Consider the following 12,367-nt stretch of genomic DNA (forward strand, 5'->3'; position numbering starts at 1 on the left):
TTTTCTTCTAAAATTTAACAATGCACACACTAACACCTAGTTGTTTCATACAATCTGAAATGAAATGTGAATACCCTCCTGAACAGTGCAAGGTATTTAAAGATCTACAATTTAAAAACAGAAGGTGACAGCATGTCTACTGAATAAGAATGGTAGCATATCAAGTATCCTTTCACTATAAAGCGAAACATGTCTGTAAATACAACAGTGACCATGTGTTCCTTCAGCTCCCTTAAAATCGTCAAAGCTTATCTTGCTGCTGAGATCTACCAGATGTGGGTGGTTAACTTTTGTTTCTCAGCTTTTCAGTTCTTTTACATCATTTGTTGACATCACTTATTTGTTTGATCTCATCCTAAAGGTGCCTGGGTAATTATTTGCGAAGGGCAGGTCTAAATGTCTTGGAACAAAACAGAAAAAGTATCCCTCCGATGGCATGCAACTTCAGGTTTCAGTGCAGGAGCCAGAGTTCCTAATCTGTTTTGACAGCGAAAGAAGGTACTTGGTGATGTATCCAGGCAGTCTTTCCATGGTTGCCTTTGGTGACATTCCTTGCTTCATTTTGGCCCGTTGCAGCTGAATATTTTTCCTTTGTTTTATGTTTATGCCAAACATTCATTTGATTCATTTTTAGATTTCAAGTGCACTATTTAATATAAATTCAGATTTATTCCAAAAGCTCAAATAAAGACTCGCCCACCAAATGTTCAAAACTGTTTAGTGTTGGTTCAGCTGATGGTTAATGAAAGTCACTTTTCCCATTGCTGATACGTTTGAGTGCCAGCTCATTCCAGAGCAACAACTGAAGGGTGAGGCAAATTCCATTAATCCCAATTCCACTGGGCCCTTTGTTAGCTTCAGACGGGGCAGTCGATGTTCTCACCTATCTCTCTGTGCCAGGACTTTAATAAAACTTAATATTATAGCCAAGGACATTATGTTTTACTTAATATTTTACATGAGCCCAAGGTATGCAGGAACTGCCAAAGCAAATGAGGATTTCAAAGTGCCCTTCTCCAATTATTACTACATTTAGGCGGTGAATTATTCCGTTTATTCTCCATTCCAATCTTCCTTTTGAACCAGTCCTACCTCATAATTATTTTTCTATTTTCCTGTGAATATTTAATCATAACTTGACATTAGATTTTTTTCCACCGATTGTGGTAGACAGTGCCATTTAGTGGAAAATTGGGAAAAGTACCATCGCCTGATATTGGACCCAGATTTGCTTCAAGAATGAGTTAGCCTGGTGAGTCATCGTTGGTGAAAGCTGATCTTGTCTTAAACTTCAGAGGGTTTGATTCTCTGTAATCATTATAATGTGTTCTGCATGCAGTTCTTAACAAGTATCTTATAATCAAAGAATAATGCTTTATGATTCTTTCCAAGTTTACTTTTTTAATGATATGTAATTTTTGCAAATTTCTATTTTGCACTGATTGTTCTAGTGACTGGATACTTGTGTAAAGTAGGCCAGTCATATGATCCCATTGCCCAATAAAGCTTGCCTATATATGGGAATTTCCTGCTCTGTGAACTTTCTGGCAATGATGCCATGTTGCCTAAAGAGGGCACATTGTCCTGGTGAATATTTGGAGACATAAGAGACTGAAGATGCTAAAATATGGAGCGTTAACAATCTGCTGGAGGAACTTAGTGGGTCAAGCGATATCTGTGGGAGAAAGGGATTGTTTTAAGTTGAACCCTACATCAGGACTGGGGGTTGAGCGGGAAGATAGACAATATGGAGAGAGGGAGGAGGAAGGCAGAGGCCTGTAGGTAATTAAGGGAGCAAGGAGGGGTGAAGGGTGATGGGCAGTAAGGAAGGGACAGCATTGGACTTAGAGGAGAGGCGGATAATAGATGGAGGCAGACAAAGAGAAGGCTCACAGAAGGCTCATGGGGAAGATGAATGCAGAGACAGCTAGGATGGCTTAAAGAAGGAATATGCAGGTTACCAGAGCTAGAAACTAAAAGTAGAGAAGATGATAATAGAGAGAGGCAAATGGAACCTGATTGGGGAGGCACTGATCTTACGATCAAACGTGAGAGCAGTAGGAGGATGGAACCAGGAGGCAAAATCCATCTCTCCTAGGTCCGCCAATCACTCGCTGACCTGTGTCACCACTTCCCTTTCCTCTTTGCGATGGCTATCTTCCCTCTCCACTCTCAGTCCTGAAGCAGGGTTTTGGCCTGAAATGTCAACGATTCCTTGCAACCTCGCCCACGGATGTTATTTAACCCACTGACTTCCTGTTTTTTGGTTGAATACTTCAGGAGCTCAGGCCCAATTTCCCCAGAAGCAAATGGGGGGTTTTGTGAATAATTTAGTGATTACTAAGGGATCATGGTGTGTCACGGTAGTGTGATAGCACAATTCTATTACAGTGCCAGCAACCCAGGTTCAATTCCCATCACTCTAAGGAGTTTATATATTCCCCTGGTAAACATATGGTTTTCTTCCAGATGCTCCGCTTTCATTCCACTTTCCAAAGACGTGCGGCCGAGTAGGTTAATTGGTCACGTGGGTGTCATTGGGGAATGTGGTCTCACAGGGTCAGAGGGCCTGTTACTGTGTTGTATCTCAAAACAAAATAAAAATAAATGGTGTTTCGTGGATGGACAGGATAGGCATTGCAACATCAGCTATGGATACTGAAAAGACCACGAAACTGCTCTTGCCAACTGAGCAGTTGTTACTTGTAAGTAACGTTGCATTTATAAAGCAGGAGAGCTCAGATGAAAAGAAGTCCAGGACGTATGGTGTTGGAAGCAATGAACTGATATGAGAGGAGTCTCACTTTGTCGTCGCCTACTGTCCTGCTCTTTAACATGCTCTCTCCTCAGGCTTGTATGTGATGGAAAAGTGATGGAAGCCCTCTTGTTGTCCTGGTGTCTATTTTCATACTGATCACTCATACATGGAGGGCAGGGCTCACCATCTTGGATTTGGCTGTATCTGATGGGGATAAAGTTGCTGTCTCCCAGGGGCAATATATATCCATCTTCTCAAATTATTATAGATCTGCCAAGAAGAGATCAAAGTCCGTCAGCTACATCTGCAGTCAGTGCCGCGGAATGATATCGCCACATTTTTAGAGAATCCAGGAAATAAACTTCACTTGTTCCTGGGTGAAAGATTATTACAAACCTTTCTGCTTGCAGACATGTTTCTGAACTGCAGTACTGTGCAAAACTATTAGGCACATACAGTATATATAGCTAGGGTCTAAAACTTTTGCACAGCACTGTAGTAATTTTATATATTGCACTGTACTGCTGCCACAAATACAACAAATTTCATGACGTATGTGAGTGATACTGACTCTGATATGGGTCTCTATTGTGGACTGAGAGTGGAAAGGGGGCAAGGAGAGGGAAGGAAGCAGGAAATACCAGAGTGACATTCTGTAATAATCAATAAACCAATAGTTTGGAATCAAATGACCTTGCCTGTTGTCTCAGGGTTGGGTGTGTGTGCACCCATGCCAACCTCTGTCCCTGGCATTCTTCTGACCCCTGTCCCACAGCAGTCCTATGCTGCTTCACCCTCGTCGTTCCCAAGATCCTTTGCTCCTGCCAGATTTACAAACCCGATCTCCGCTCCACGTTGACAAATACAGTACTGTGGAAACGTCTTTGGCTCCCTAGCTATATATACTGTATGTGCCTAAGACTTTTGCACAGTACTGTACCTCAGGATATTTTGCCATACAAATTCATGCATTCAGCCATTTCTATTGTATGGTGAGACTGAAGTAAAATGAACAACAGGTTGTGAGACAGAAGTGTAGAATGTGGTCAGCAATACAGAGGGTGTGTGGTACTACAGTGACTTTACATCATAAGCTTTTGTGGATATGGCAAGTCTAAACACAGGAGCCACTGGATTTCTAACGGTAATACCAAGTGTCAGGTGATGCATAATTATCTTCAGTGCTGCAAAAGTGGAGCATGAATATACGGCAATGAAGCATCCACTTCTGGACCCAGTGAAATTATCTCATCTTGCAACTGGCCCTATGCAATTGTGAGGTCCTCTGGAGGAACATCTTTGATTTTTTTTTGACCTTCCTTACTCCCCTCGCACTTCCTCTAGCTTTGCATCCAAATGAATTCGAATGAAACTAGACTGGCTCCAGTGACCGCTTCTACAGCGATGCCCCCAAGTCCCGTCCCTCCAGGAACCTATCCAAGTGCTGTTTAAGTGATACTATTGTATCTAACTCAACCACTTCCTCATCAACCTCTGTTTGCCAAAGGATTTCCCCCCAGCCCCCTTTTAAATCCAATCTCTCTCATAGTCTTTTCGGGCACTTTATCCACATCTTTCCAATAGCAGGGTGACCAGAACTATACACAGTCCTCCAAGTGTGACCTCACCAAGGACTTTCACAACGGCGACATAATATGCCAACTCCTGTACTCAGTGCCCTGACTTTTTCACCATCCAGTCTGCCCATGACACTGCTTTCAAAGAGCTATGCACTTGTTCTCCTAAGTAGTTCAGTTCCATTCCACTCCCCAATGCCCTACCATTCATAGTATAGGTCCTACTCTGGTTTGGCTTTCCAAAATGCATCACTTCCACTTGCCACTCCCCTACCCACTGGGCTAACTGATCAAGATCCACCTGAAAGTGGCAATAGTCGTCACTGCCCACAACACATCATAACTTTGGGTCATCTACAAACTTACTGATTATGTCATATGCATTTGCATCAAAGTAATTTATATAAATAATGAATAACAATGGTCCCAACACTGACCCCTGTGGCACACTGGCCCCCATTCCAAAGAATACAACCTTCAACCACTACCTTCTGCTTCCTACCTCAGAGCCAATTTTCAATCCACCTAATTCATTCTAACTTAATTCCATGCCATCTGAACATCCAGACCAGCCTACCTTGTGGGACCTTGTCGAAGGCCTTGCGAAAGTCCAAACAGCCTCATTTAATTGCTGGTCATTTCTTCAAAAGTAACTCTTTAAAAAGTTGACACGAGTGAATCTGCAGATGCTGGAAATAAATAAAAACACAAAATGCTGGCAGAACTCAGCAGGCCAGACAGCATCTACAGGAGGAAGTGGTGACGATGTTTCGGGCCGAAACCCTTCATCAGGAGCGAAGTAACATGGGATGGTCGGGGGGTGGGGGGATAAGAAGTGGGGGGAGGGATGGAGTAGAGAGCTGGGAAGTGATAGGCTGAAGGGAAATGGGCTAGGGGGAAGGTGGAGAATTATGGGAAATAAAAGAGAAAGAAAGGTAGGGCTGGGGGGAGATTATGGTGAGGGGGGAAAAAGAGAGAGAAAGAGAACCAGACTAAAATTATAGATAGGTATGGGGTAAGGGGTGGGGGGGGGTAGGGGTATCAATGGAGTTCTGTGAGTTGAATGTTCATGCCAGCAGGTAGGAGGCACAATTTTCCACACAGAAGACCAAGCTGGCTCACCCTAATCAGACTCTGTCCATCCCATTGTTGGTAGCCCCTCAGAATCCCCACCAGTAAGTTCCCTACTAGGGATATCAAGCTGACTTGTCCTCACTACAATTCTTTAAACAATGGAGCAATTAAGTATTTTCACACCCGTATACCATTATGGAGACTGAACATGGTTTTATAATGTGAAGGAAATGAGATAGATCAAAAATTTCATGGTGATGTTCAAACAGCCATTAATTACTGTTTTATTTTTATTCTCTTCCTTAACATTTGAATACGGGTTTTACTCCCTCATTTGAGCCGGGATGGTGCTGATTAATGAAGTTGTGCTTTATTACGTTGCAATCTCCAGGGGAGTGACAGAGGCTCCATGGAGAAAGAAATGTTGTCATTGTTGGGTTCTGATGTTTTAATCCAAGGTTCATTCAGAAGACAGGAAAGAGGCACAACATTTGTTGCTTCACAGTTGTTTTATTAAGTGCTGATAGAACAAAAATAAATTGAAATGACAAAAGTCTAATTGGTGAAGAGAGAGACAAAAGAAAGATGGTGCTGCCTTGTCAATTATTTTTGTACTACAGAGATAAGAAAAATTCCATCAAATTTGTAGACAAGAGTTAACCAATGAGGTAGCTCTTAATAAAATAATGCAGAACACAAAGTTTCCAGAAACATACATTGAACTGCTACATGCATATAAGAAATACTTAAAATACAAGCAGATAATTATTTGTTTAACTACAAAGAAAATAACAATTAAACAGCCAGATCCAACAATGAGCTACTGGCTTTCATTCTGTGTTTATTGTTACAATTTATAACAGTGTTGTAACTTGAAACACAAACAATGGAAATACACTGAACCTCTAAAATGTTTCAAAGTAAAGGTTGTGATATGTTTATTATTCAGAAAATTTATGGATTATATTCATTAACACAATTACAGGTTACTTCATATTAGCATAATTTCAGAATTATATTAACATTACATAAAAGAAAATTCCAGCTGTCTGTCAACAAAGGCAATGTGTGCAGGATCATATCAGGTATTGCATGGCCATGGACCCACACTGCTTAGAGGGAACAGTGGAGGAAACCAAAGCACTTGGAGGAAACCCATGTGGTTCATGGGGAGAACGTACAAATGCCTTACGGTCAGGACTGAAATTAAACTCTGAATTCTGAATCACTCCGAGCTGTAATAGCATCGTGCTAAATGCTGCACTACCATGGCACCCTTCTTGCCTGCTTTGGGTGAAGATGGACATGTTGACTGCTTGCAGTCATATAGCAGCTACCAGCGGTATTCTCCACTGACAACTGTCAGCTTTCCATCAGGCACACTGCAGCTGCTGTTTTTGTGGCAGTGGTATACTACAAAGACATCAAGTTACTATAGATTACAGAATAAAATGTGCCAAAGAGAGGGAATAATGAGGTAATGTTCATGAATCATTCAGAAAATCTGATGATGGAGGGGAAGAAGCTGTTTCTGAATCATTGAGTGTGGGTCTTTAGGCTGACTGGACTAACAAGATGAAAGATGCACAGTTGGCAAGCAGTGGGGATAGTGCATGCATTCAATTAGTTTAAACTTATACACAGTATGGTGTTGATTAATTTATATATTTGATTCTGAATGGAAATTTTTAGTTAGCTTAGTTTTTTTTTTGCATTTGTTTAAGAGGATGTTTGATGGCCAGTTAGAAAAGGAAGATAAGAATTTTGTGCAATTCTAGGTTACTAGGTTACTAGGGCCATTGTACTTGTTCTTCACCTGCAAAACACCCTGGGCATTGAGGGACTGCATGGTTCTAATCTCCTTTCCTCCTTTTCCTGCTTAATCTTCTACTTCTCCCTCTCCATACCATTATCCTGCTCAGGGAAGCTTCTTACTTATCCATTCATGTTTGATTCAAGAGAAAGGCTTAATAATGCTTCTGTTTCTTAGTTTGTGTAAAGCCTTGAAGTTAACAGAGAATCCTCCGATACTCTTTGCACCGCTCCCCGTAGACTTCTGAAATTGGCAATGCAATGGAGAGCATTAAAAGCACTGTGCTCCACTTCCACAACACCTTATTAAAGAGAGAATCTTCTTTAGCTTACATTTTTAATATCATGGGGCTACCAGGAGCCAGTTGGTGGAGAGTGGATTTGATACCAAATCATTTTTGCCTACTGATGATGTCATGATCTGTTTACTCTATATAATTCTGTTGAATATTAAATACACCTGTTTTTGCTAAGTTGATGCACATTGCACTTCACACCACTGATGTGTGTATGTGTATTCGTGTATGCACACTTCAGAAATTGTTTCGGTGTATTAAGGGGATGCACATTTTAGTAACATCCATGCATCGGGCACAACCAATTTTGTTGTCCATCAACACTTCCCCCAAATCTCAGAATTATATATTACAGCTATCACTGAATAGCCATCATAGCTTTGAAGATAGTAATCTTACACCCATGGAATCTAATTCTCACAACAAAAGCAATAGAGTCTGACTGTATCAATTCTTCTATCTCTAACTTCTCTGCCTTAGTGCTTTAGTTATACTTCCCAATATTCTGTATTATTCTCTATACATTGCAAAGTCCAGTTTATATTACACATTTTACACATTATATTACACATTCCACTTGACTTGTTTCATGATCATTAAGATTCATCTTAATTGTACCGGTAGTTACACTGAAATAATATTTCAATCCTCAACAAGTTCCACAGGAACCAATCAGCAAGCTGAGTAGGAAGCACCATTAACTGCATCATCTGCACTGATGGGATTTATGATATGGACCAAATTCATTTGAATCTTTATTAGATCCACATTTTGGGACATGCTGAAATTATGACGTACATACCTAAGGATGTGAAGAGAACAAGAGCTCAGTGCAAACCAGGCTTTAGCCAAAAAAAAGGAAGCTTCATTGCAATTGAGAATTGATGTGTAAAAAAAAAAAATTCTGCCTCAGTTCTGAAGCCAGAGCAGCCTCAAGGAATTTCCTGATTTTATTTTTGTTCTTTGATGTTTCGTTGCCGAACATATTTCCCACATAGTTGAAGACATGGCTGCCAATAATGAGGTGAAGGGTATGAAAGAAATTGAAGAATGTAAGAGCTGTTATGCTGGCTGTGAAGATCAGGTACCACAAAACCATAAAAGGATTTGGATACCAAGTCAGAATCATAGAGTACTCACCCCATTGTGAAGGCCTTTTGGCCCATTGAGTCCATGCAAGTTCTATATAAGAGCAGTGCCCCTCCATCCCTGAGAATAACCTGCATTGCCCCAGCAGAGGATTCATGCAGGTTTTGTAGATGGGCATAAATTTCTTGGTAGTAATGGATGCAGCTACAAAGTGACCAGAAGTGTTCACAACAGCCTCCACTACAGCCTCGCACACTGGTGACGTGTTGAGAAGCTTCTCCTCAAGGACTGGTGTTCCAGAGCACTTAGTCACCGACAATGGACCAAAGATTGTTGCAGAACAGCTTCAGTCATTCCTGAAAATGAATGTAATATGACACATTACATCTGCATCATACCATAGAGCCACAAATGACTTGCTGGAATGGTTTGTCAAGAGTCCAAAGAATGCACTGTGAGTAATTATCAGCAGAACACACTACACCAAAACTAAATCAGATTCTCACCAATTTTCTCCTGGCATATTACAATGCAGAACACTCAACAACCAACAACTCACCATCTATGCTGTTCCTGGGTCATCACTTGCGCTAATGCTTGGATCTCCTCAAGGAGAATCTCATAAGGAGAATGCAGTTCAAACACCTGAGCCAAACTGAGGACGCCTCAAACAAGGATGTTTCACTGTTGGACAGGCAGTCCAGGCAAGGGACTACAGATATGATCAAAAGTAGGTTCTTGGAAAGATTAAGGGTAAAACTGGACCACTTCCTCCACAGTGGAGATTTGCATCTAATTTCATCTAGAGAGGACACATCGATCAGTTGAGGGCAGCAGTGTCAATCGTTAGGGAAGAAAGGTGTCCAGAACTAACAGAACCACTTCCTGCAGTCCCTGAGTCAACTCCTAAACCACCACAGAGGAGGCCCCAGAAACCTGGATTGTTTCACAGCCACGGTCTCACCTGCCAAGCAGAGTGGCCCACCCTCCCTCCACTTGTCAGGAAATACGTCATCTCACAAGAGTAAATGTTTAGGCCTGTAAGGCACAATTTAAAATTTACTATGTTGTGGATGTCTATATAGTAGTTATATAATGTTGTATATTTTATATACAATATATAATTTTATATATATAATTCAAAGTATTCTATATTGAGTTGGAGTTATAGCTCAGGAGGGAGGAGTCTTGTGTATTTAATATTTCAGTGATTTGAGTAATATTGTTCGATTAAGCATTCTTTGTTTGCTTACACAACTCATTCCGGGTTATTTGTAAGCAGTACGTGACTGGCATTGGTCATTACGTCATCACATGTGTGCGCATCATGAAAGAAAAACTAAGTACACGTTATCCCAGGCTCCCGTTTTTTTTCTCTTAATTAATTTCTGAAGTTACAAAACATAACATATATCAAAGCACCTCCCATGATTGAATTTAAAACATTCACGTGTTTACAAATCAAACAGTTATTAAACTAATTCAAATTTTCCACCCCACTCCCTTCAATGATGTTAATTTATTTGGTATGCTTCGTTACTCACATTTCTTTGACCACCCAAAACAATCATGTTTCCATACCACACTATTGAAACTAGAAAATTTACATTTGTTCCATTTGCACTTCAAATAACCTACCCCTCCACTTCCAGCACTCTCCTGAATATACTTTGATAAAGTCTTGTGCTGTCAACATACAGGTCGTATATCCTGCGTTTAAACCAGTAAGCTTACAAATAAGGAGTTAGGCACTACCAAATATGCATAGGACTGCTACCCATGTTTAACAAACTGAAAATCAAACATTTGGCCCACAGCATAGTACAGAACCAAAATGGAGGATAGAGCATTTAATTTTGGAATATATGAATGCAATTTTCCTAAAAATATCATGAACTTCCTGCTTGGATATACTGCATGCTAATTACCATATTTATGGACCCAGAGCAGGAAAGAGGGTGAGAGAGAAGGATAATGTCACAGCAGAACTGGTGAAAAAATTGTGGCAGTTTAGATACTTCAATTGTTTGATTTGGGAACTTAGAAACAGGAGTGGGAGGAGCCTGACTTGTTTTTCAGACCTGCTTCATCATTCTATAAGGGCATGTCTGGTCCAATCTTGGCCTCAACCCCACTTTACCACTTTCTTCCCAAACCTTTTACCTTCCCGTAGTTCAATTGTCTGCTTGTTGCTGTCTGAAGGAGGTTTAGTAAATGTGCCTCCATGCCTCTCAAGAGCACAGGATCCCAAAGAGTCATTGCAATTTCTCCTCAACTGTGCCTTCAGTGGACGACCCTTTATTCTGTACATATACCCCTCTCTGACTCACCCCAATGCCCTCAACATCAAACACAGAATCTAATTTATTTCAGTAGGTTCCCCTCTCATCCTTCTGAACATCAATGAACACAGGATCACTCCCAGAACCTCTCATGATTCATGAACTCCTTCATTCCAGGAATCAATCTAGTGGACTTTCTTTGCACTGCCTCCAAGTATGATGCTTCTTAAATATGTTGAACGCTACACAGTACTCCAGGTGCGATCTCACAATGGCCTTCTGGAAAACCAAATACACTATATCTACTGGGTCCACTTTATCCAACCTTTTGTTACATCCTTAAAGAATACTGGGAAACATGAATTTCCTTTCATAAAGCTGAAATCGATTCTGCGTTTTGAAAAAATTTAGAGATACAACGTGGAATAGGCTCTTCTGATCCTTGGAACCACACAGCTCAGCAACCCCTAATAGCCTACCCTAATTACCGGACAATTTACAATGACCAATTAACCTACCAACTGATATGCTTTTGGAATGTGGGAGGAAACCAGAGCACCTGGAGGAAACCCATGTGGTCACAGGGAGAATGTGCAAACTGCTTACAGGCAGTGGCGGGAATTGAACCCTGGTTTCCTGTGCTGTGAAGCTTTGTGGTAGCCGCTATTCTACTGTGCCACCCAGTAATTAGCTTATAACTTTCTAAATGTCTTACTGTTATCCTTAATAATGGATTTCAGTCTTTCCTAAAAACAGAAGTTGGAATAAGTGGCCGTCACGTTTGTTATTTCCGTTTTGCTCACATTACGTTAAGATAATGCTGTCTTTCGGTGTTTCAACTATTGAATGATTATTACAGAAAAGCAAAACAAATTAGCATGGTACAGGATCTCTCCTCATTCACCACAAGTCCCTCTATTTGTCAAGTGCTTTCAATTAGAGCAAACTAGTGGTTGACAGATTTATTTGAGATTTGAGGAATGTTTATGTTCCAAAGGGTTGACAAACTAGAACTAAAAAGAGTAGCACATTAGTGTAGTAGTTTAGCACATTGCCTTACCGCTCCAGCCTTCACCGGCCAGGGTTCAATTCCTGCCACGGCCTGTGAAGAGTTCTTACATTCTCCCCATGACTGAGTGGGTTTACTCCAGGTGCTCCAGTTTCCTCCCATGTTTCAGGGAGATGCGGGCATGCTACGTTGGCACTGAAAGAGTGGCAAAACTTGCAGGCTGCCCAGCACAATCCTTGCTGATTTGATTTGATACTGCACATTTCAAAGTACCTTTAATGGCAAAGTACGTGTACAGCCTTGATATCCATCTCCTTACAGGCAGCCGCAAAGCGAAGAAACCCAATGGAAACCATTAAGAAAAAGAAGACCATCAAAGACTTGACGTGCAGAAAAAAAGTGAATCGTGCAAACAATAAAAGCAAACAAATAACATTTGGAGCTGAAGTTCATGAAAGTGAGCCTACAGC

The sequence above is a fragment of the Hemitrygon akajei genome, chromosome 27 (assembly GCF_048418815.1).
Source record: "Hemitrygon akajei chromosome 27, sHemAka1.3, whole genome shotgun sequence".
In the NCBI taxonomy this organism is placed as follows: Eukaryota; Metazoa; Chordata; class Chondrichthyes; order Myliobatiformes; family Dasyatidae; genus Hemitrygon; species Hemitrygon akajei.